Raw genomic sequence first — 20,620 nt, forward strand, 5'->3', positions numbered from 1 at the left:
CCAAGCAAGAGAATATTACGTGAGTGTTCAGAGTTAAATCAACAAAAATCAAGGACGTGTGATTGTCAAATTATTGCTCCTCCCTTATGATTTAGCGCTTGATGCGATGGTCATTATCCTTGGGTGATACTTTTATTCCCCATTTTCTATTGAAAAACTAGCGTTTTTCTGTTCGATTATGATAGGATTGGATGAACGCCGGTTTGGGTGGATGTAGACCCATGTTTTTTTGTGGTGATCTTCAAATGTCTTGAGGCTAAGAAAAAAAATCCTTGACCAAGGTCCATGGTTTTGGGGATGAGTTGGTCTTCTAGTGAAGCCATGGTTTCCCAACTTCAATCCTCTCACTATGTTGTCAATGACTACTCTAGTATGGGTAAGATTCCCAGTTTTCCCATTCACTTTACCCATCTAGATCTCTTAGAAAAAGTGGGCAATTTTATTGGAAGATTCGTCAAAGTAGACAGGGAAAGACTTTTGAAAGGCATTTTCACCTATGTTTGCATATGTGTTTAGGTAGATCCCAATGAAGTTTTGCGAGATAAAATTGAGCTCAAGTGGATGGGAATTGTGTATTCCCAACCCCTGGACTATGAAAATACAACTTATAGATACACGTATAGATACACCAATAAATTTCAACCACAAACTTGTAAATTTCATTTTCCTTCACACCATGCATCTAATTTGTATTCTGTATGAGAATTAACAAAGGAATGATGCTCTTTTTCCTATATTTTGACTCCCGGAGAATACTATGATAAACGTGGATAGACATAGGGTCCTGTATGGTCCATTTACATCCCATGGATGGGAAATCAGAAGTAAATAAAATAACTTCCATTACATAGGCACTCATGTAAAATGGGGGAACAATGTTTTCTAGAATAAAAAAACTATAGTTCTTCCTATAATCTAGGATTTGGATACTTAAATTATTAGATAGAACAGTCCCCCAGTCCATAACATAGCTGCATCAATCAAGGGTACCCACTAGTCTGAAAACTTTTGGGTATTGACATAACCAAATAATCTACATATCATAGTGGCAACATAACAATATGGACCGACAAGAGAAGCTATAGAATGCATACCCTTATTTTCTCGCTTGTGCTTGCTGGCATCTCTTCTCCATCCTTTGATGACTTCAGATTGATCCTGATTTTCCTTCATGAATTTCTCAATGAAGTCATTATCATATTTCTTCTGAGCTGTCGAAAACTGGTACATTCGAGTCGAATCTTTGTTGGTGAAAGAGCCGATGATTGTGTTCCTCTTGGTCATAAAGTTTCTGTCAGCGATGTTTAGATGGTCAACAACACATGTGATCATATCCATGTAAGGAAGGATGTTCAGCTGAGCAACAATTCTGTGGAGGAATGAATTGGCCAGATCACTATATGTAGTATCAGAAACCGGGTATGAATCTTCGGCTATGACTACTCTTTCTGTGACTCTCGGCTCTTCATCTTCGAAAAGTTGATATGTGGCCTCCCAGGTAGATGTTCCGGTGTTTGAGGTGCATGTGGTATCGGTAAATAATGCAAGCAATTCTGCAAACTCAGGGGGAAGAGCAACTGATTGTTGTTGAACAACATGTTTCTTCATGGGTTTGGTCGACCAAGACATTTTTGTTGAATTATGCTTGTTGGGACTGACTTGTCAAGAGAAACACAAGGGTGAGAGTAACTAACATTCAGAGCGAATAACTTAGCAAATAACCGATTACATAATAATCCAAGACTTTTATGAGCGAAATCTCAAGAAACCGTTAGTAATAATGAATGCGTTTATTCTATCGAAAACCATTAATTCTCCACATTTGGCCATTAATATCGCATCCGCCATATCTCAACTTTTGAAGCCTTGTCACTTTGAAACCTCCGATTGCAATACGTGTTGCAGACTCGACTGCTCCATCATAGCACACCTTAATATAATATCACAGTTGCCATGCCACGCCTTTCATATCACAAGTTTTAAAGACGTGTGTCTGGTCATGGACATTAAAATTTACAATGGTTATGGTGTAAATAATTAAATTGAATGGATATGGTGTAAATAAAGTCGCAAGTTAGAGGCTTCGGAAGTTTGGTCATGGACAATAAAACAAAAACGCCACTCGCGAGATCCCAATACGCAACGTGGTAGTTTTATGGGGTCGACCTCTTTATTACTATTTACATATATATGCCGGCTTTTATTATATTTATGCTTTAAACCTTTAAAATTTATTTGGAAAAGGTTTTAATCGCCATTTTTCTTAAAAGACTTTTTAGGATGTTCTAATATAATCCTTTCGCATTGAGGCTTTAGAATTAAACCTAAAATTTATCGCTCTTTTTAATTAATTTTTTTTTTATCTTAAAACTAATATTTCCTCTCAATTTTTTTTTTATAATTATATCCTAAATTTTAAAATAATAACCCTTCTCTATTAATTCTTTTATTAATTATATAATAAAATTATTAATTCATACAACACATATTTAACATTTTACTAAAATATTACTTTTACTTACTTCCATATCCCACTACTTCTATGACGTTGCACAAACCTACTTCCATATCCCACTACTTCTATGACGTTGCACCGGTTTGTGCAAATGCTAGTTCTATATACGATGTAGGGTTTCAGGGTCGGCGACAATGCTCTTTAACCTTTTAAAACATTTATATCTTAAAATGGGTTGTTATATCGGATGTAGGATTTCAGGTCCGCAGATATATCCTTCTCCGAGGGGTTTCAGGAGGGCCTTTTACGCCGCAGCCCCTTTGCATTGTGCTATTTTTCTTTCCAGGCGGCGGATTGACTTGATCGGTGCACGGACAAAGGTGCATTTTTGGATAACCGATGCGGCTGGTTCAGATCCTCATATGCAATCGGATAGAGGTGAGTCTAAGCCTTGATTTCTTTTGTCCCTCTCAACCCATATTCTCTTATCACGATGTCTTTTTTGTTTTGTATTTCCGCTTCACATTTTCCAGAAGAGCTGCTGCTTATATTTGCTTTCACAGACTCACAGCAGGCATATTTTTTCAATCTGTGTTTTTTTTGGCGCATTTATTGGCTTACATATCGATTGATATTGATATATTTTCCCTCAATTTTTCTAATCTTTTATTTCATCTGAGTATAAAGAGATACATTCTGTAAATGCTTTAAGCTTCGAGAAATATCAGAACGAAAATATACATTCTTTGCTAAGCCTGAAGAAGGCATTGATATTGATTGAAGGGTCCTGTAACTTGATTCTTGACAGCATATCTAATTTTTATTTGCAAAATTTAAAGCTGTAGTAACTTATAAGAATTCTTTTCACCCTAACTAACATTTTCCATCTTTGGTGGTACTGGATATCACCCTAAATTGGTTTATTATTTTCCAGTTAATTATTTTAGATTCACAGTCAAGTTCAGGAGACCAACTAGAGATCAATCATTTCCTAAGATGCAAAGTCGATTCTCTATTATTTTGTTAGTGGGCCAAGGGTCAAAACTATCACTGTTGTGAGCAGAGATGAATCCCTTCCTGAAATGCAAAGTCGATCCTTTATTATTTTGGTAGTGGGCCAAGGGTCAAAACTATGACGATTGTGAACATCACATAAAGGGACGAGGCCACTGGAGCGGATTGGTGTGCCAGTGGAAACAAATCACATGTAGCCAATCTACCCTGCATCAAAGAAATTGCAGTACTTAGAGAAATTATTCAGAGTCGCGGCTGAATTAAAGAACTCTGAATCATTATTGGTGGCCGAAGTAGGTCAAAATTTGTAACGTCCAACACTGTATTTTCTAAATGGTCAAAAGTTGCCATAATCAAGGGTCGAGAGCATGTGGATTGAAGGTTGCGTTAGTTAGCCTGAACCAAGTTTCATCTTGCTGTTAGACTGTCAAAAATTCAGAATTCTTCTTTTGAGGCACTTGGATCATCTTCAGAATACTGACTGTCATAAGAATCCCCATTCGAGGATGCAGAAATATGTTCGTGTAAGATATGACAATCCTTGATTTCACTTCATAACCTTGAACCCTCAGCCAACTGAGTCCTTCCTTCCTCAAGGTGTCTGCTTCACCATTTAATTCTTTGTAGACATGTTCAAAGCACTCTGAAATAAAAACGGACAGAACGTTTGATTTCATCTTCTACTACTGCCATTCATCCAATTAATTACTAATTACTAACAACTGATGAATTTAGTAACACTTGTTTAACAGATTCTTCTCCTACAGGAAAGTAGCACAGTCTGAATTTAAAGGCTAATCGAAACTGTAATCTGAATTTCGTTTGAGCCTATAAACGGACACAGTTAGAAAACATGCACAGAACATGTAGATCACTCTCGAGAAACCCTGTTAATGCTATTCCATTATCATTGAATAAAAAGCTGCATCACTAACATATCTCAGTGCAAAATGCACTGCCCCCTTCCAAGTATTAGAACTTGTGTTTTGTGGCAACCTGATGAACTTGCCTAGGCTGCACCATGTACTGAAAGTGTTGACTGCAAAACAAATGTTAGGCCTTGTGTTAACTAAGTACATGAGGAAACCTATCAATTCCCTGTATACAGATGTTCATCAAATCTGAATTAGAATCAGCAAAGTACAATGGATTTACTACCACAGGGGAGTAGCCATGGGTTTGCAGTACATCATTTGAAATCTCATCAGAATTTCAATTGCATACACTGGAGTAGCCATGGGTTTGTAGTCCATCATTTGAAATCTTCTAAGAATTTCAATTACATACTTTTTCTATCCAAGGAACGCTTCACCTGCACTTTGCTACACCCCTAGAGCCAGCAAGTAGTGCTTCAAGTCATGACAAATTCTCTTGCCAATTTTTCCCTGCACCAGTTTGTGGATTCCTTTTAACTTCCTGTGAGTGTAAGATTGTCTACATATGGGACTAAAACAAGCAGATTAGAATGATCTACCAAATTGTAAAAATTAGAATCTGCATCTGTCTCAGTGAAACCCAAATCTGAAAGTTACTCATCGATCTTGGAGTGCCATGCAAATGGTGCCTGTTTCAACTCATAAAGGGCCTACTTCAACTTGTAAACATGGGTCTCAAGCCTATTCACCTAAAAGCCTCTTGGTTGGTTTATTCATATAACTCCTTAATCAACCTATTAAGAAATGTTGTCTTTACATAAATTTGATATAAAATCCAATGGAAGATTGTTGTGAAAGACATAGTAAATCTGATAGAGGTATATTTAGTAACAAGAGCAAAAGTCTCCTCATAGTCAACTCCTTTTTAATGGGAGAACCGTCCAGCCACAAACCGAGCTTTGCAGTTTTATATGCTGCTATCTAGTGCATGCTTAACCATGCATGATTGTTGTAAGAAAAACTAGAGTCAAATACTGACTTCTCCACTAGTCTAGGCACTATCTCCTACCCATCATTCTTTAGGAGGAGATGTATTCCTCCATCATGGCATTTTGCAGTACTTGCTTCCTTACTGCCGTTACTAGAAGGTTTTGTTTCAATAATGAAAGATATCAGTGCAACATAACTAGGGAACTTTTTAGGAGGGTGGCTTATTTGAAGGGAAGTAGTTGGAGCACCAACTTACTCTGTTGCCTCTTTTAATGTCTAGATTAGCCATCTAGGCTTTCTAGCTGAACTTGAAGGTAAAGAGGCACCCCTTGCACTTCCAAAAGCTTGCTGATCTAAGTATGCGTTTCATGATCTTTTTTATTTCTGCAGATCTGTTTTTGGGATACCAAGCTCTTCTGCCTCCATGGTCACTATTGGAGGTTCTTGAGACTTAGAGGACCATGCATTTTCTTCAAACTTGGTATCTCTACTCACAACTACTTTATGTTGAGATGGAATGTATATTCTATAAGCTTTTGAGGTTTCACTCTAACCTACAAAAATGCCCTTCAAACTAGAAGGTTCCAACTTGGTCCTTTTCCCATATGGAATATGAATGTAGATAGGACAACTAAAAAACTCAAAGATGTGTTACTTGAGGCTTCTGAATTCCTCCAGTCTTATCCTTCAAAATTCTGTGAGGATACCTATTCAAAATATAGACAATGATGAGACATGTTTATACACAGAGACACATGAGCAGAACTAGATCATGAATCAAGGCCCCAAACTACTGAGGGTTGTAGGGAACTATCAACATTTTCTTGATTCTTGATTTCATGCAAAAGGTATCAAACTCCTTTGGTTTTTGTGAATTATGTCTAGGACTTCCTAGAAGAATCATCAATAAAATATTCATAGTAAATGTTACTTGATAAGGAAGTTGAAGAGATGGGCCCACATACATTTGAGTTGATTAGGTCAGAAACCCCTCTTGACCTATGTTTACTGCCAGGAAAACATACTTTACATGCTGGCCAAGTGCACAACCTTTGCACACACCTTTCTTCTCAGCCTTGAAGATTGGCAATGCCCACACCATGTTTTTCAAGATTGGCAACATTCACTAGTGCAAGTGACCTAGTCTCTTTTGTCAAAGCTCACACATGTTGTCACTATCATACCCTAAAGTTCTTATAGGATTCCCTTGCAATTTAGGATGAGGACTTGTTGATCTTCAAAGTTAGCCATATATGTAGGATCTATCATCACTGAAATTGGAAAGAGATTTTTAGTTAAGCTAGGTACATACAAAACATCATTAACTTAGTAAGCTTAAGGATATCACTTGATGGATCCCACTCTTGCAACTGGATATGTGGCATCATCACCAAGTTCTACTAAAGGTACTCTTGTTAGAGGTTGTATGTTTGCAGGCTCCACTGTCCACATACCAGTCCACATCAGACATGATGTCAGATGACAGGCATGAGACCATTGAGAAGTGTATCTCGAGATTGGATGAAAGCTCATCCACTTGAGCTGATGCTTTTGTACTCTTTACAAGTTGCTTTCCCTTCCCCTTCTTTTGATGACATTGGAAGCGAAGTGCCCAAACATTTGACACTTGAAGCACTCGATGTGGCTCAAGTCCTTCCTTCCCTGGTTACAAGAACCTGGCTTCTCTTTCTTCCCTTTTTAATACTTCTTAGTTCCTCTTTTCTTGTTGCCCTTCTTCGTCTTACTAATGGGGACAACATTCTGCTCCTTCTAGTTGAAGTCATTCCATAGCCTCTTCAAAATGGGAAGTTTTAACTTTTTTTTGGCCTAGATGTCATAGCCAAAAAGTTTCCAAAAAGAACAGGACCTATTTAATGCAATGAGTACTAGCTTTTCACCCTTCACCGCCTCTCAATTGCTGCAAGCTGATCATGGAGATCAATAATCTTCATTAAGTAGGAAACTACAATATCCTTTTACTCATTTGCAGGGATTAAGCTTATTTCTTAGCAATGTCTTCTGTTTGTTGTTCTCACTCTGATAGAGTGACTAGAGCATCAAACATGTACTTTATTGTGGTCTTTTTGGTGATGTGAGGGATCTAATGATCCTTCATAGATTCAAGTATGACTCACTTGACCTTGGCCATCTTCTTTTTATGATTTACTAATTACACAGGTTTGGGAGGCTCTACAACCAGTTTCTCAATGAAGTTAGACAAATCCTACTCCAACAATATCTTTGTGCCTAGAGGCGCTCACCAGCCTGGTATGGAAGAGATGTTGTAATGTCGTGTCTTGATATGTAAACATTTTGACTCAGTCAAATTGCATAAAATGGAAATGAAATAAAATTAAAAAAAAATAAAATAAAAAATAAAATTAATAATTAAAATAAACTTGAGGTAAAATAGTCAATTTATTGTTGGTGGTTTTGACAACCCATGGTTTTGCTAATGGTATTCTTATGTAAGAATAATTTCTCACTCTAGATCCATCTTAACTCCAGATCTATTGAGTGTCGAGAGGGATCAAATCTATTGAGGTGCAAACCTCTTTTAGAGTGAAAAGAAATTTGATCCCGCCAAATGCTTGGAAGATCTGTAGTTAAGATGGATGCAGGCTGGTTACCTGAGACTTCCCTGGGATGAAGTTAAGAGGGACCTTCCAATCTGTCCATGTATTTGAGATTGACTGTAGCCATACTACTGCATTGGAATATCGCCTAAACGAAAGTTAAGACAGATCAGCAGCCTAACAAAGAACCCGACAACTTGAAACTTCACTGTGCTTTTCTCAAGCATGGATCACATCATCCGATCCCTGGAGCCTCCTGACAGCTCCCTTTCATAGGTAGCAGTCCTACTATCTATTCAAGGATTTTTAGAATGTTTCAACAAACCTTTCTCTGATACCATTATGAATTTTTGTCTAACTCATTGTAAACAGATTCTTCTTCTAGTGGAAACTAACACTGTCTAAATTTAGAAGCTAATCAAAACTGCAATCTGAATCTCACTAAAATCTACAAACACAGTTGGAATACATACATTGGAACACACAGATCAATGTCAAAAACACCTGCTACTGCTATTCCAATACTGCTGAATAAAAATCTGCTAGAAAGGATTTTGTGTAAGAACTGAAACTAACCCTATTACAGATCCACACTCTCACTCTTTCTTATAAGTGACACCTAGGGTTTATAAAAATAGATATATTACTTAGATCTCTGGATCTGTGCTCTATCTAACTGATAAAAAATGAATTCAGAAAGACTGAAAAATAAAACAGAACTGACTCATCTAACTTTAGCACTTTATCTTTAACCTGAAGTATAATGATAAAATTATCTTATTCTTTTTATGGCTGGTCCATACATGCATGTGTGTGCCCTTATTGCTGGAATAGTAAAATTTGTGATGTGCTCCTACTGTCTATTTATTGCTGCATTCTCACCAACAGATCATTATGCTGTTTGGAATTTAACGCTGCATGTATTTGTGTAATGCTGCTGTAATATAAGGTGCCCAGATCTGCCATGTGTGCTCCAACCTAGTAGAAGATGATCTGGGGTACACTATCTAACAACAATGAGCCAACAAACACTGGTATTTTTTTAAATGCCACTGTGGGCTGCTAGCTTTTAGAGTATTGTTAGGGAAATAAGCTCGGTGTAGTTATTTGATCCTCACCTAAATCTGTTTTAAATCTGATACAGTGAGAGTTATTGAGATAGAGAACACGTATGGCTTCCCTTTTTTGGGGGGTACCTTGACTAGCTCCATCAAAGTAATCCCCATTTTCCAGATTTGTCCATAGGAGCACGAATCAACTTTTTCTATGTTGGGGTTGATGAAAAAGCTTTGAAGTTTGAGAAGATTGACTGACCTTGGAAGGCACATTGAAAGAGTTATATACCTGTCTTCAAAGATTTCAACATTTCTATCTTTCTAGATTCCCCATGATACTATTAGAGGAAGGCCTTTGAGGACTGAGTTTTGCTACCACTTTTTAGAGCACTCTTCAGCATAACCTCCTTGTCCACAGTCCTTTATCCTTGTCAAACCATCCAGATTTCCTTTATTAAGGACAGAATATCAGTAAGTGGTCTATGTTCTTTTCAACTCTTTTACACATGATACATTTGCTTGGACTTGATCCATTTCTTCTCTTAAGAACTTCCTATGTGGGTGCTCTATTTAAGATTGCCAACTGCATGTAAATAATGAACTTTTGAAAGGTTCTTATCCAGATGCGCTTCCACCATGAGAGTGTGCATTCTGGTCTGTCCAGGGTACACGATTCTTATCCTAACTTTGGAGTGTAAATCCCCAAGGCTAGATTTTAGACCAGACATGTTCATCATCAGAGTCAGAGTCTTTTATATAGGCATGGCACACTTTTGATTTGTTTATAAATCCTTTTGATTGAATATTTTCTTGGCCTTTGAGTCGTCTCTCTGTTCAGCGCTATTCCAATCCTGCTGGCAAATGGAGGAGTTTCTTGGTCCAGCTGCCTGGTCTAGATTGAAGAGAGTTTATCACTGCTTCTGGTAGCTTGTACTCAGCTCCACTACTTATCCATGGGTCTATACTGATCTTCGCCTTAGCCTCATTGCAAACCTTCCATGCCAGCAATCTGCCTATTAAAGGGAATGTTATAGTTAGTACTTTCAATAATATGGATGCATTGTTGATTGACTTGTTTGGGTTTCCAATCCAGTCTTCTGCTGAATTGGGCTCAATATATCTCTGAATGTGAATCTGATTCCAGAGGTCCTCTTTTGATATTAGTCTCCACATACACTTGGCTTTTAGGGCTTTCCCGAAGGAATGATATTCGATATGTAATGCATGTGGGCTTTTTTGTATACCTTTGTTTTCTTAGCAAAATATAGTCTTATATTATAAAAAACAGATCAAGTACTGTAATTGCTTTCTCTTTACATCCATGCTAGAAGAGCCAACATATCAGATTGGGCATCATATTTGGAATGTCTCATGTCATTCTAAGGACAAAATCCACAACAGTGATAAGATTCAATGTTTGCTTTTATTTTTATTGTGCTCTTTCCAGCTTTGTGGCTGGAATGTGTTGTAGGTCCAATTGAATCTGTATTGAGTTCAACCTGATTGTACAATGTATTTTTCTAACTTTCTACAAACGTGTTGTTTATATCTAGTATAAGCAGATGGGGGATAGACTCATGGAGTACTAGGCTTGTGCAGTTACATCCTGTAATTAATCTATTAAGATTGGTTCTGGTCTCCTTAAGTCCATATCCAGATGGGTCATGAGGGGAATGCAGAAGTTGATTTTGTATTCTTATCGGCACTGGGTCATAGATCCCACGATCCTTCATTTAATGTCTAGTTTTTGTCAATAATTAGGTTCTGTTCTTTAGATACTCCAATCTTTAGTTTTAACTTTTAATGTTTAGTGTTCTTTTATGGTGATTATTTTTTAGTATTTAGATCCTGTAATGATCCTTCTACTATGATTGGTTCTTTTTAAATTCTTTTCTAAATCCTTGATGTCAAAGGAACACAATTTCGTTATCGAGTCAGGCAAGTCTTTGTTCATTGGAATTAAAAACATTTTACGGAAATGAGAGTGCTACCAGGAAAAAATTTAGATAATACAGTTCTGTAGTTTGATGCTACAACAAATTTTGTTTGTGCTGTCACTGCCTTGTTTGGTTATTGGTATCAATTCTACTTTGGTACTGCATTTAGATACTTCAAGCTACATCATTTCCACATAAGATTGATAGGAATTCGACTATGTAGTGATTATAAAAAACAGTGCTGTTTATCTATCCTATTTTAGTACTACCACACGACTTGCAATTGTGCTAAACATAATAATTAACTAATTTTTTTTCTAGTAACTGTTGTAATATAGAAATTAAAAAAAATTATAAAACAACCATAAAAAAAAATTAAAATTAAAAAGAACAACACATAACAAATATCAAAACCTAAACTAATTTGCAATCTCTAACTCACTCATTCGAGTTACCAAGCTTATGTCTACTCAGCTTGCTGCGCAGCACTATTTGACTTACCAGTTAACTGTTGCACCTCCTCCTCCATGGCACTCCTAAAATGCTCATTGGCCATTTTTAATCGTCAGTTTTAACTTTCGAGTCTTGACTTTAGATATGGATGACCTTAGACTGATTCTTTGACTTTCACTCTTTACTTTTTTTGAGTTTGAGTTATATCAATTTACTATTCCAATCTTCAGGCTTAAGTATCTACTATAGTCTATTTTGGTTAGTACTAATTAGATTCTAGAATCACGAATTTAAATTTTAAATCAATTTAGAATCTATAATCTAGAATGATGAATGATGAATTTAATTTTTAAATCAATTTAGATTCTAGAATGTTGAATAATGAATGATGAATATGGATCAATCTAGTTCATTATTGAATCTCATGGTGTATGAATGAATGATGTATGTATTAGTATGAATGATGAGTATGGATCAGTGTATTTCATTATTTAATTCAATCATGTACGGATCAATGTATTTATGCTTTCATTATTGAAAATATATATATTAAAAAAATTATATACCCCCATATCCCCCTGCCCCCTAATTTTACCTAAAATTTGAGGGTACTCTCACACGCCCCCCCTGTGCATCACCCCAGACATGCATCTCCCTATCCCGGAGTCTTGGTGGAACATTAGTTTTAACTTGCCAACATAGAAGGGTTGAAAATATAGTATGACTTCATATTGAAATATGACCATGCCCTTCAAATTTGATGCTAGGTTGAAGAAGTATTTTAGGAAAAGTATTTTGAAGTGTGTTCTAGTGTTTGCCTTCTAGAAAATGTTAATCTTTTTTCAAGCTTTCTTTTCAGTTCTTATAACTGATTTGTTTGTTTTACTTTAGTGGTTTATTTATAATAGTTAAAAAGGCTTACGAGATTTAATGGAAACCTTTTATACCCACACCAGATATGCCAAAAAGACCTTAGACGTGTGAATGCCAATTTTGATGCACCGTTCATATTGTGCAGTTGTGATGTTTTTTGTTAACGATTGTGCTGAATAGCTTTGTGTCGAATGATGTAGGTACCTTCAAGACAATTTATACCACATACGGGAATCACATGAGATGGATCTAGATTTGAAGATAGAATTTTTCAAACATGTTAACTAATGCATTCAACTGTCCAATGTTCTTAGGTAGCGGTCTTGTAAGATTTCTTCTGACAATATCTGGTAACAAGAGTATTATTGTAATCATTAAAATGTTATAAATAAGATATATGAAATAAAAATTCAGGTATTGAATTTTTCATTAAACATTATTTAGAATGTATTAATACTTATAAGTATCTTAGACATGTATTTGTGTGAAAATAAATTGAATTGGTTTATGTTTAAGGACAAGGCATCCAAGGTGAGGTTAACCAAGACAAAAGTCACTCATCGTAGTGGCCAGAAAGGTTTAAAAGCACTGATAACAACCTTTGTAAGTATATTAAACATGTGATATTTTTTTAATAAATTTTGTACTAGAAGAAAGTCATTGTTATCTAATTTCTCCCTATTTACTGATTGATAGGAACTAAAATATTGAAGACCTCCAAATCATTTGGAAAAGGAGGTGCTGCAGCAAAAGAGATGGGTTGAATTTGTTGTTTGGATGGACTCTATGGTATGTAATCTTAGTTGGATTTCTAATATACTTTTAAACCATATTTTCATTTTATTTTTTAATACTATTAGATATTATATCTTACCTCATTTTATGGTTAACATTGTATAACAAAAACATGCGTTGTGTTATGTAATTAATACTAACATGTAATATTGATTTTTTTTGTCAGAATGCTATAGGTAATGATTGCCAAGACGATGATCCAAATTATGTTCAACATATATCAGGAGATGATGAGGATGAGGATGAGGGTGATGGTGGTGAAGGAGGAGATGATGATGATAGTTGCGGTGTTGGTGATGATGTGGATCAGAGTAATGAGGATGGTCAAGATGATCATGAGGATGATCTTGGTGGTGGTAGCTAGGCATGCACATGCATTGTTTTTTATGAAGAAATTATTGTGTAGAATGACATTGTTATGTTTAGATGGGTGTTGTGAATTTACCCTATATCAATGAGACATTTTGTTTTTGTAATCATACAATGAGTTTGATTTATGTATGTTGTTAATTTATCGTAGAATAATGATATTCATGAAATATTTTGATTTGTTAATCATATTTGAATTTTACTTGTTTTGATTAAAAATAATACTGATTTTATTAGTATTATGTTGCTATTTTATACATGTTTTGAAAATTGTTAATGACACATTGTTATTTTTTTGGATGGATGTTGTCAATTTCTCTTAAATTTCTTTACAAATGATTTTGAATTGTGATATCTGCTTTAATGATATTCAGAAACTATCATATATTTCACTATGAATCTATAAAGGGGGTCATATATGTAAAGAAAAATATACTCTATATAAGAAGTCAAATGCGGATGTAACCATGGATGCAAAATTGAAAGTAAAATTGGATGTTAAACTAGGAATTAATACAAAATGCAAACAATTGACATACAAAGTGTTTTAAATTAGAAGTGAAAAATTGTGCAATAGTTGACACAAAGAAGGGAACAAAACATGGCATACAAAAGGATATCAAATTGGGCAAAAACAAGGACACATAAATGGGCACCAAATTAGATGCAAAAAAAGACAACAACTAGATGTAAAATAAGATGCAAAGTTGAGCGTTAAAAAGAAGCAAAAAACGTTACAAATTAATATGCCAAATGATGATGCAAATAATGGTGTAAATTTGGGATGCAAACTTGGGTGCAAAAAAGGAAAAAAAAAAAAGATGTAAGAAAAGACATAAAACAAGATGCAAAATGGGGCTGAAAAAAGGTGAAACCAAGGATGCCATATTGGATGTAAAAAATGATTCCCAATCACATGCAAATTTAGGCTCGAACTCAAACACAAAATTATATGCAAATGTGGACACAAAATGAGGCAAAAAAAGATGCAAATTTGGATGGTGAAAACGATGTAAAACTAGACACCAAAAAAATGCAAAATTGGATGAAAAAGTCGGTGTAAATAATGGTGCAACATTGGACACAAGTAGATACAAAAAAATGGTGCAAAAAGGGGCATAAAATAGCTTAAAATTGGATGCAAAACTTGGTGCAAAAACAAATACAAAAGTAGACGTAAAAAATGACTCTAAATTGAATGTACCATTAGACACAAAATAAGATGCAAAGGTGGACACAACACATGACTCAACATAAGATGCAAATATAAATGCAAATTTGGATGCTCAAAATGATGTAACATTAGATGCAAGAGATGGTGTTAAAAATGATGCAAACTTGGATGAAACAAATGACGCAAAATATGGTGCAAAATGAGATGGGAAAAGTGGAGACAAATCAAACGCAAATGTGGATGTAAAAAAAAGATGCAAAAATGGGCACAAAAATGGATGCAAAATTTGGTGCTAAATCAAATTCAACACATGGTGCAAAGATAGGCACCAAAGCTGGTGCAAAAATAGAAGCAAAAACTAGTGTAAGACTAGATACAAAACCTGGCGTAAGACTAGATGCAAAAACTGGCACAAAATGGATGCATAAAAAGACGTTAAATTGGATTCAAAATACAGTGTAAACTTGATGCAAATGATGGTGCAAAAATGGAAGCAAAGAATGACACAAAATAGGAAGAAAAAGAGAATGAAAAATAGATGCAAAAAATGACACAAAACTAGAAGCAAAACTTGTCATAAAATAAGATGCAAATCTTGGTTCAAAATTTGACGCAAAAAATGATGCATAGTTTGGTGTAAAAAATGATGCAAAATCTAGCGTGAAAAAGGATGCAAAATCAGGTGCAAAAAATGACGCTTTAAAAATTGTACAATAGAGCCAGATTTAGCGCCAGGTTGCTCATCACAATTACAAAAAAAATGCACTAAAATCTGGCGCTAAATCTGGCGCAAATCGCTGGTTTTGTTGTAGTGTCTTGAGGTTCAAGATGCATGCAAAGCCTTGAGCAGCGAGGCAACTGATGGAGACTTGGTGGTTGAGAGGGAGCGTATATTACCTCTCAACATGCAGAGCCAGAAGAAGTCGCAGACGATTGTGGAGGAGCCACGATTGGTGCAACAGCTTCAGGAGGTTGTGGAGGAGCCACAACAGGGGAAGCTGAGAGGAGATAGAGTAGAGACATCTACTCATCCAGAGACCTTCAGTAGGGGGAAACTTCGAGCTAGATGGGCTGAAGGATCGCATGCAAGCATACCTCCAGGTAGGAGGTGGGGTGATGTGGATTGATTGTCCCAAGGAGGAGGGGCAGGATCCTTGAGGTACCCAACCTCTTGGATGAGACCTTGCTACGGGAGCCTCGATGTGTAGTAGCAGGAACTGACTGATTGGGTAGAGACAGATGCGGATGGAGCGGCAGAGAGAGCGACAGTGCAGGGAATCCCAGGACAGCGCATAGCTAGCAGGCTGTAGCAATGTGAGAGGCACAAGGGTTTTGCACAGTGCTAGGTGGCATAGAGAGGTGTGCAATGGTGCGAGATGCATGGAGATGTTGCAGTAGCGCAGATGTCAGAGAGGGAGCACTTGTTAGCAGCAGGTAGAGCTTCAGCATTAGAGGGTGTTTCTATCCCAACAGGGAGGTCAGTTGGGAGGTGCAGTGCGGATGCAATGCTGGGAGATAGAACCAGCAGCAGCACGGATGCAGTCAGAGATCAAAGTGACAGAGGCTAGAGCAGTCAGATACTGAAGAGCACAGAGATGCAGAGTTTCAGTCGACAGAGGCAATAGCAGTCAGAGACTTTGATGACAGAGCAAGTGGACCGGTCAGATGTGTTGCATGGAGAACATTCCAGAGTTACAGGATTGGGTTTGAGAGGAAGCCTTTCTTGTTGAGAGGGAGTGTTGAAAAGTGTTCAACAAGAAATGCTTGTTGAGATTGCAACAAGATGATGGAGCTTAGTGAAAAGAGTCGCCTTCACTAAGTGGGCCCGCAGGCTATTTTTGGCGCAAGTCTATTTTTAGACTATGTCTATTTTTAGACATATGGATCATGTTTATGGATTGCAGGTTGCTGTTTATGGATGATTGGTCAAGTTGGGAAAAATAGATGGACTTCTATTTTTGATCAAAGTGTGAGTGATCACAGTGTGAGTGATCAAAGTCTATTTTTAGACTGGCTGTCAAAAATAGAAAAGTCAAATATTATTGTCTCATAATAATATTTGGACTATAAACTTGATCTTATTCTCTTGGAGCACTTCAGTTTGAGCTACAGAGGTGGCACATGCAGCTGTCAGAAGGAAATACGCTTTTCTTATGAGTCAGTTGAGTTTTTGCATGCATGACTTCAGTTAGAACTCAATCAGTTGAGTTTGGTGGAGTTGATTGTGCAGTTGATGGAGTTGTGTTCAGTTTAGCTTTGTTAAACTAGTTGTATTTAGTCTAACTGATCAATAGACTAGAGATGAGTTGGGTGAATTAGTTAGTAATTAATTCACAAGTTATTAACTCATAATGAAACTATAGAATACATCAGTTAACTCAGTTGCATGTCAGTGCATGTTCAGTTCAACAGGGACAGGTGGTAGAGAATCAGATTGCTATCAGTTGTGACTATAGTTGTGCACCAGATCTTGCACAATCAAGGGATTGAGGATGCCAATGAGTTTGCTCAAGTATTTGCCCAGTATTGTAGCCTTTGCTCACGTCCAACAAAGTGTGAGTGATTATTTTGAGGTGAAATACGAGTTTGGGAAGCCATTCTCATCAATTCTTGAGCAGGTATTGAGCTGTGGAGGCAGGCAAGCAGCGGGGGAGATTTGGAGATCAGATCTAAGCTATATTGTGTGTAACAGGTGGAGTTGGTACTGGATTGCTTGTGATAAGCATTGTACTTTGTAATGTTACATGATTCAATCAATATAATATACAGATAGTGTGGGGTTTTTAGCGAGATGCTTTCCCCGGGATACATACTGTGTTAATGAGTTTGATTGATGCTTCTATGTGTGCCTGTGAATGTTTCTGCTTCTGTAAGTTGATGATCAACGTAGAGGAGATTATGTATTATACATGTTCCACTTATAATTGTATGATCAGGATAATCTCTATGAATATGTGTTAAATTATTCAAAATTTCTACAACTTCCAACGAGTAACCACGAGTATCTTCTTTTGCCTCCAAATTATTTTCCCCTAGGGATGACATCATCATATTGAATCCTATTGGTCCTTTTAAAGTTAATTTTGTTAGTACATTTTTTCTTTCGAGGCCCATTTTTTACCTCAAAATTCCCCTAATGCAACCCAAATAACCATTCTTATCAGTGGTCATAGTTTGGTGAATTGGGGTTTGAAAGCTTCCAAAAAAAAATTATGCATCAAACAACATTTTTTGGGGGTAAACTTTGTTTCTTAAACATTGCGCCCCCTCACGCTATTCTACACACATATACCTTTCTAATGGCACAATAATCACCTCAATCAATGTTTGTATGCAAAATTTATTAGAAATTGACCTTCTTGTTTTGTCCATCATGATTGTTGAGGATGTCATGTCAACCACCATTATTCATAGAAAAGGGGCTAGCCTCATGGTCATGATGAAGAAAGCTCTAGAAGATTCCACATTGTAAATCTAGTTAAGAGTTGAAGGAGTCAAACTTAACTATTAGTAGGTTATCAAGTTGTGTTATAAGGGGTTCCATTCCATTTGTGTGGATTTTATTCCATAGATGAGTAGAGTAGTTGAGGGGGGTAGACAGAGGGTTTGTATGCAATAGCAGGCCATCGGCCACAGGTGTCACTCCTTGTACTTACATCCTTTTCCTTTCAAAGAAAGAGAGGTAGAGTAGGCTCACCTTCCAATGGGGCTTTCTCCCAAAAAAGTTTATGAGGTGATATCTTGTTTTATTCTTATTTGTGTGTGATTGTTCTATTTGTTCTCTATTTTTTAATTAATTATAGTTTTCTTGCATACATAATAAACAATAATTAACAATTCCATAAATCTAAAGAAAAATTAATCATCATAATATAGATTTCAAATTTTCGAATATATTTTAATAATTTTTTTGTGATACATTATCCAATAAAATATCCATAACAATTTACGAATCAATATATTATCCAAAAAACTTTAACATTAAATTTTACTTCTAAACCAATTTATTAAACATATAAATTTTAAGAAACTGATGATGATGATGATGGTTAACATCCGCTGAGACAAAACAATGATCTATTGGACCTAAATAAACAAATTATTTATTTTGATTTAAGATTTTATTCCTATGCTCAAAAAGCTTGGAGAGAAGCCTCCCGAGCTCACTATAATTTTGACATTGTAAAAGGCTAGGAAGGTCAGTATTGTAACAAAGATTGTGAAACTAAGATCTAATTTGGTTGTATGCAGGGCACTCTAAGAGGAAGTGGTTTTCATCCTCGATGCTCCTATTCTCACATATATGGCAGATCCTTTCCATCCATGGCATTTCAGGAACTGCCCAACGACCTGTTTCACTATGGAGCTCATGAGAATTCGTTCTAATCTTTGTTATATTAATTTTCTTCTTTGAGCTAGTTAAAATAGAGAGATACTTTTGATCTTCTAGGGTGGGGTTGATGACCTTCTTATAATAACTTAATTTTCTTTTAGCTGCTAAATCTTTCTCACACCACAATTTTTCTTTGAACTTAGAAGCAACAATATCTTTAATGTTATTTATGTTTTGCAATGCATCATTCTCGTTGATCTCCCAATAGTTTAACCAGGCCCTTGTGTCTTTATGTCACCCTCAACTGATCCTTAGGTGGTTTTGGCTGGAATTTAAAGCTAGCTTAGGAAGTCTATTATCGTCTATGTTATTGAGTTTGTGCTTGTACAACAGAAACCTAAGCATAGCTAGGCTCTCAATAGGGGAAATACCTGCTTCTATAAGGAGAACTACTAATCATCCATTTTTATATAAATAGACTTAGTGAATGATTAAAGATCATGTTAAAAGGAAAAAATATTCTATAGGTTTATGCACCTTTTGGTACTCTAATCTAGTTATTTCCTTTGACTAATATAAAATATTCGTTTCATCTTGAAAAAGACCTTAGGAACGGAATCTAAGTTTAGGAAATTAGGGAAAGATAACCTATTAAATATAGGTTTCTAAATATAAATTTTTAACTAAAAACATATATTCATCTAATTTTGAAACATATATATTTTAATAATATATAATTTATATTAATTTTAATTTATTAATATTAAAATAAATAAAAATAAATTAATGGTTTAAATATATTAATAAAATATTTGATTTTAAATTAAATTAATCTATATTTAATTTTATTAATAATTATTATTACTATAATATATTTTGATTTACAAACATTATATAATCATATTGCCAAGATAATGTTTAAACTTTTTTTAAACCTGAAATTACTCTAATAAAAAATTTTAGGCTTACTAAAGACAAAGGTCTTGGAGTCTATGAAATCCCTTACTCCCATGGAAAATACTACATAGGCCAAATAGGTAGATCTCTTAAGGCTTGCATCAAAGAGCACGTGGCTAATAATATCCATAACTGGGTATCCAAATCGGTCATTGTCGAACACTCTCATAGTACCAAGCGCCTTCTCTGCTTTGACAAAGCTAGAATTATTGCTTATGTTCCTTTCCACATTGCTCGTCTTATTAGGGAAACCATCGAAATCTAAAAGAACCCTAACAAGTTTAACCAAGAAGATGGATTTAAGCTCAATCAGTCATGGCAATGCGCCATCCACCGTCTCTCATAAATCTTCCTCTTCCCCCTCTTTCCTATTCTTGTGCTTCCTTCCCTTTCGTTTCTGAAAAATTTCCTACATGTTTTTCTTCCCTACTCCCCTTCTTTTCCTTGTTTTCTTTCTTTTTTCTTTCTTCTCCTCCAAACTTTAACCTTGATTAACTAATTATTAATATTATTTAATTAATTAATCTGTAATAAATAAATAACTAATAACATTCCATTAATTCTTTAAGATAATAATATTAATTACTACTTTTAACATCATAATAATATTAAATTTAAAATAATAATATTATATTATTTAGAATATTAACCTTAATTATTAATTTTTATATTCATATAAATAAAATTCTATTCTCAAGAATATTAAAATATATTAAAACATTACTCATAATACTTGTCAATTTCAAAAAATAATAATAATAATA

At 35.5% G+C, this 20,620-nt stretch overlaps 1 long non-coding RNA gene across 3 annotated transcripts; it reads left to right on the forward strand.

Annotated features, from left to right (window-relative positions):
• Nucleotides 1-2,774: 2,774 nt before the first annotated feature.
• Nucleotides 2,775-13,400, forward strand: LOC149182964 (uncharacterized). Of its 3 annotated transcripts, none has more exons than XR_016257660.1 (5): nucleotides 2,775-2,893; nucleotides 12,429-12,578; nucleotides 12,745-12,831; nucleotides 12,925-13,017; nucleotides 13,190-13,400. It is a non-coding gene; the product is annotated as an uncharacterized LOC149182964 (long non-coding RNA). The 3 variants fall into 3 exon arrangements; XR_016257658.1 differs by having other exon boundaries at nucleotides 12,429-12,553; XR_016257659.1 differs by having other exon boundaries at nucleotides 12,429-12,542.
• Nucleotides 13,401-20,620: the final 7,220 nt, after the last annotated feature.

Source organism: Pinus tabuliformis, chromosome 3_2 (assembly GCF_031772625.1).
Source record: "Pinus tabuliformis cultivar Carrire ecotype Pingquan chromosome 3_2, CPIR1, whole genome shotgun sequence".
NCBI lineage: Eukaryota > Viridiplantae > Streptophyta > Pinopsida > Pinales > Pinaceae > Pinus > Pinus tabuliformis.